At 45.2% G+C, this 5941-nt stretch overlaps 1 long non-coding RNA gene across 2 annotated transcripts; it reads right to left on the bottom strand.

Moving 5' to 3' along the window:
• Window positions 1–2098: 2098 nt before the first annotated feature.
• Window positions 2099–5335, bottom strand: LOC120243098. 2 transcript variants are annotated; one of them, XR_005531217.1, is made up of 2 exons: window positions 5083–5335; window positions 2099–2273 (listed from the first exon to the last, which is right to left on the bottom strand). It is a non-coding gene; the product is annotated as an uncharacterized LOC120243098 (long non-coding RNA). The 2 variants fall into 2 exon arrangements; XR_005531218.1 differs by having other exon boundaries at window positions 2099–2227.
• Window positions 5336–5941: the final 606 nt, after the last annotated feature.

The raw sequence follows: 5941 nt of genomic DNA, 5'->3' as shown, positions 1-5941 counted from the left end.
GACCCTTCCTCGCCTCACCCCTAACCTTCTTGCTTCCATTGGCGCATCCCTCACTCCCTCCTCTCCTTCTTTACTCAAATCTTCCTCCCCGCTCTCATGAGGCCTCTTGTGATTACATTTAGGGTCCACTAGATAATACAGGCTAATCTCTCCATTTCAAGATCCTTAATTTAATCACGTCTGCGACGTCCTTTTACATATAAGGTAACATTCACAGATCCCAAGCATTAGAACATGGATCCTTTGCGGGGACGTTACGTAGCGTACTACAATGTTCACACTGGATTTCACCTGCCCTCGGGCTACTCACATATCTTTGTGTCACTTCCTTGCATTTTTTTTTTTTTTTTGGCCAAAGAATATTACTTACTAAGGCATTTTCATAGATACGTATATGTATATGAATAGATACTAAGTTATTTGTCATTCATATTATTTTACTATATATTTGATAACCGTTAAGGTATACTGACACATCTTTAAGAAGGAAAACCCATCTAGAGGGTGTGGTTTCTACCTTGTTGGTGTTTGTGTTTAACTCCACAGAAAACACCATCATGCTAATATTATCTCCTCTTCCAGCCTGTTGAGAGAGAGCCCATAGGAAGACATGTGAATGTGTCACGGGAGATGTGTTGTCTGTGGGCAGCTGTTGGGCTGGTTTGCCCAGATGCCAGCAATCGGCGCCGCCTTCTCTCTAGTCTACTAAATTCCAGCGCCCAGAGTGACCGGTGTGCCTCGCTGCCTGTTCTACTGACTGCACCCCCCAAATCACCTCCAACTTCTCTGGCTTGTCCTTTGGTGTTCTCGCCTCTGCCCACTGCCTTCAACACCCAGTTGGGGAAATTTCCATTGAGCTTTCATCCATTGTCCCCCTCCCTCCTTCATACTTTCTTCTTTGGTAATCTTGTCTACTCCTGCTACTTCAGCCCTCCTCCGTGGGGGTAAATTCCAGACCCACGTTTCTCATGTAAAATACCAGAAGGAAATAAAGTGCCTCTTTGGTAGTTTCTCAAGTACCTGTACTATCTCTCTTGGTTTATGATGTTTTAAAGATATGTTTTAATTTGTAGGGGTTCTGTATTTTAATGATCCACCTGGGTTGAATATTTGGTTTGGTAATGCTCTTTTTATAAACATACATAAAAAACAAACCTCACTTAATGTAATCAGGTTATCTAATTCACTTTTTTAAAAAAAGGCCCAGAAAGATCCATTCAAAATGGTGACAAATTAAATTTGCAAAAACTTGATTCAGTGTATTGAAGTTTAGAATGGAGATTTAAACATGTTTAATGGGCCCATTCACTGCTTTCCATATATAGCACCAAAGGGGTTTTAATTATGGTGCTCATGCAATGAATAAAATCACACTTCCCAGCTCACATCATAACATGAAATAAAATGACACTAAGCACCATAAGTATATATTTGGTAGCAAACAAACTCTCTTCCAAATAGAACTGCTTAACTATTGTCCTTAGGTCAAATATCTCAAATCTCTAGGAAAATCAAGCATAGTGAAAAGGAATAATAAAGAACAATGGCAATGATAAGCTTTCTTTCATTGAAGTTTATACATTTTTTGGTATTTGGCTATCATTTATTGATAATATTGATAAGGTAGTTTTTAAGCCCTTCTTCTGAGTAGAATTCCTTTCATCTGATTTTTACATTTATTATGTTTATGATAAAAAAATATATCATTGGGCTTCACCTGGAAGTAAAAGTTTCTGAGTACAATCCATGTAAGTTTCAGTTCCTTTGTTAGTTACTTGGTTGTCAAGTTCAGGCAGAATCAGATATATGTCCTCCGCTTCAGGAAAAAACATTTTACAGTCTCCTTGAATATTAGACAAGTTGTACAATACATTGCTATTTTCTAGACTGCTTGCACTTATCATAGTCTCTGTGCTCATGGAAATTACCATAGTCAGGGGTGTGACCTGTTAGTAATTGTAGGTATATAAACCATAGGGTTTCAGATTTCCTTTCCCTGGCTTTTTCTAATAGCTTCTGAAACAACGACAGTACTTTAAACACATTGATCATTCGCTATGTTTGTAAAGAAACTAGCAAACAGAAGCGGGCAATGATCCTTCGTGAAGTATATTTATTTATTTACTCATTCCTTCCGTATTCACAGATCTATCCATCACTCCTTCCTGAGTGCTTGCAAGGTGCTTGCGGTGCATGGCTGTAGAGTCTCGAAGAAGACAGGCATTACCTGGTACAGAGTTGGGTTTTCGTGAGCCAATTGTCTAATATGGGACCTAATATGTTAAAAAGTGGTAGTTAAGAATAAAATATACAAATAAATTCTATCTCCTCCATTAGACGGGGAGGTCTCTGGCTCAGAAAGCTCAGCCAGCCTTTTTCCATAGAAAGAGTGAGATCTTCTGTCTGATTTTGACCTGTGTTTGAACTTGAACTCTTTGCTAGCAGCATGATCATTACCAAGTTATTTAACTTATTTGACCTCGATTTTTCCATCTTTAAAATAGTGGTGTAAGGAGGTGCCTTGGTGGCTCAGTTGGTGAGGCATCCGACTTTGGTTCAGGTCATGATCTCACGGTTCGTGAGTTGGGGCTCTGTGTTGGGCTCTGGGTTGACAGCATGGAGCCTGGAGCCTGTTTTGGATTCTGTGTGTCTCTGCCCCTCCCCGTCTGGTGCTCTGTCTCTCTCTCTCTCTCTCTCTCAAAAGTAAATGAACATTAAAAAAATTTTTTTTAATGGTAGTGTAGGCTAGGGATGGGAATGGATGGATAATAATGGTTACCTTGCAGGGTTGTTGGTAAAAATAAATATGCATGTAAAGTTCCTGACATTTAGTAAGCATTTAACAATTGTTAAATGAATAAAACCCATAGGAATTCAGAGAAAGAAAAATTTACTACCAGTTTGGCTCAACAGAAAAGGCTTCTAAAGAGCTATCTGATCTTACAGAATCTGAGGGATGGGCACACTTAGGAAATAGAAATGATTCTCTCCCTTTTTAAAATGCTTTCTATTTCTTTAAAAAAAGTTTTTAAAGTTTATTTTTTTATTTTGAGAGAGAGAGAGAGCAGGGGAGGGCCAGAGAGGGAGGTAGAAATAGAATTCCATTCAGGCTCCATACTGTCCGCACAGAGCCTGATGCAGGGCTCAAACTCATGAAACGTGAGATGGTGACTTGAATCAAAACCAAGAGGGGACACTTAACCAACTAAGCCACCCCAGCACGAGCTTTTCTATTTCTGTTCCAGTGAGCACACATGGTTTCTATGATCATGCTGTAATCTTGACACATCTCTTCCAAAGGCAGCATGTAATCAATGGCCAAGCTTGTGGGGAAGGACTCTCAAGCAGTCGCAAGGAATGGGAGATACCCAGAGGGCTCCAGGAGAATGGGATGGATTGATGGATCGGTGCCCAGTGGCTATCTCCATGTAGCAGTCAGTGGCAAATGCAAGGGGTGTGTAAGGATCACTCTCCCCAGAGAACATTCATTTCTCTGCAGCTGAAAGGGCAATAAGTTGATCCAAAACAGGACCAAAAATTAAAAAGATTTCTGACACATCAGTCAAGGATCCCTAAGTTTATCTGGATAAAAATTCATAATCACCCTCCATGTTGACAAAGCTGTGACATCTGCAGAGGTTTACAGGCGAGGATCAGAGCTGAGCCATAGGGGCTGTTATATCCCATACATGCGAGAAAAAGATCTCAATCACAATGAAATACCTTTTACATTGGTCGCATCTTCCTAACTTTACATTTTGAGAGAAACTACTCTAAGCATGAGGCAGGCAAAGGTTATCTCCCAAGCAATAAACACCTAATTTATGATGCCCATCAGAGGTTGGTTGGGTATTGATTTCCCTCAAATAAGCTTGTACTCAACACATATCCCCCTTCTTAGAAAACACCCAGGCTCTCCGGCCCACGGTGCCACTTCGTTCCCAATGGGATATGGCGGACTCAGTGACATGTCTCCTGCCTCTCTCCCTTTTTACAGCTCGCTCAACTCAAGCTCAGAGAAACCTGTTCTCACAGGTTTATCCTCTTTAACTTCCTTCCTTGTTCCCCAACATCTTCCAATTCTTGCCCAGTTAGATCAGGGGAAGAAAAAATTACTAGTAGTATTTCTACTAAGGGTTTGACGCTGTGGAATTAAACAAGGAATGCAGAGCCTGATATTTCCTGAGTTTCAATCTGAAGTAGACCATCATTTATCTCTATGTCTATTTCTCTACGTACATAGTCATCACGAAATGAAACAAGGTGGGGAGATCCTGATCAGACACAAAGAGAGTTATAATGAAAAGTCAGTTTCACAAAAAAGTCTTTCTTTCAGGGCGCCTGGGTGGCTTAGTCGGTTAAGCGTCCGACTTTCGCTTAGGTCATGATCTCGCGGTTCGTGGGTTCCAGCCCGGCGTCGGGCTCTGTGCTGACTGCCAGCTCCGAGCCTGGAGCCTGTTTCCAATTCTGTGCCTCCCTCTCTCTCTGACCCTCCCCTGCTCATGCTGTCTATCTCTCTCCTAGAAATAAATACAAAACATTTAAAAAATTAAAAAAAAAAAAGTCGTTCTTTCTTCATTTTCTTTTTCTCTCATCTCCCCTCCCCCCGCCCCCCACAACTGCCTTCTTTCTTCAACCATTTTTATAGCATCTGGTCTGTTTATATGCTTGTGCCTTATTTACATGACTGTTCTATTTTTCAGATATACACTAGTATGGGAAACGTGTGCATGCTGGGTGGGGACCTCTTTGTCTCTCATTTGCCTCTTCCTTTTCCCTGTGAAATCAGATATCCACAAGAAAGGGCGAAGATCACAGCACGTGGTAGCAAATGCACAGAGTGGCCTGTAATCTCTCTCTCCTTCTGTGCTCCCATTTCCTGACTATCGAACGTATCAGCGAGTGTTTTTCTGCAGCCCTGGCAGGATCAGAAGTCAGGCAAAGATGATTCAGGTTCCATTTCTATTATGAAATAATTGTCTTATCTGCATAAGAATACACACATATATCCCTGCTACATTATCTACGTCCTAAGCATCCATTCATGGCCCAGAGAAGATGATGAATGTACCAGATGCTTACATGTTGTGGTGAGATCAGAGATGGGTGGAGCGGGGCAGCTCGCCAGCTCTCGGGGTGGCCATGTCAGGAGAACGAGTCATTCCAGCAGCGCCTGCTGTGTCACCCCTGATACCGGTTTTAATACGTCCCACTGGAAGAGGGCCAGAGGCCTTATACCAAAATTTAGGCCCAGTTTTCATCTTTTGGCAATAGTGTACTTCCTATATTCCCCTTCCCCTCCCCCAGAAGCCTCAGCCAGGCCGTCGTGAGCCTGTTGCAGATGCACCGTGTTTGCCCAAGGCGTGGAACGGTGCTTTGTTCCGAGGCTTCGACTCCCGGTGTGTGCTTTGCAGCTGGCCTTTGACCTATTTACCAAAACGCCTTATTACGCCGGGGCCAGGTCTTCGCCTGGAAACCAGACGATCCACCCCCCCCCCCCCCGGAATCAATAGCGCTCCACTATTCCTGGGCTCCTTCAGGTCAACGCGGCTTCTACAATTAAGCACTCCGACAGCCTTGGCCTGCAGACCGGGCTTGGGCACTGGTCCCCGGGGGGGGAAGGAGAAGACAGGCCGGGCGCGGGGAGGCGCGGGGCGGCGGGGGCGCGGGGCGGCGGGGCGGGGGGGCCCGGGGGGCGCGCGGGGCGCGGGGGGGGCGCGGGGGGGGGCGCGGGGCCGCGCTCCTCGGGCGGCGGGGGCGCGGGGGGCGCGGGGCGCGGGGCGCGGGTGGGGGGCGGGGCCGCGCTCCTCGGGCGGCGGGCGGCAGGGGGGCGGCGGGGGGCCAGGCCGCGCCGCCGCGACCTGGGATCGGCCCGCCCCCGCTGCCCTATTGTCTTGAGGAGTCGCGTGGGGGGCGGAGGAAGCGGAGGGGAGCGCGGATC

The sequence above is a fragment of the Hyaena hyaena genome, unplaced genomic scaffold (genome assembly GCF_003009895.1).
Source record: "Hyaena hyaena isolate Hyena2069 unplaced genomic scaffold, ASM300989v1 scaffold_327, whole genome shotgun sequence".
Classification (NCBI taxonomy): domain Eukaryota; kingdom Metazoa; phylum Chordata; class Mammalia; order Carnivora; family Hyaenidae; genus Hyaena; species Hyaena hyaena.
Note: the sequence above shows the minus strand (reverse complement) of the source record. Positions and strands in the feature narration are given on the sequence as shown.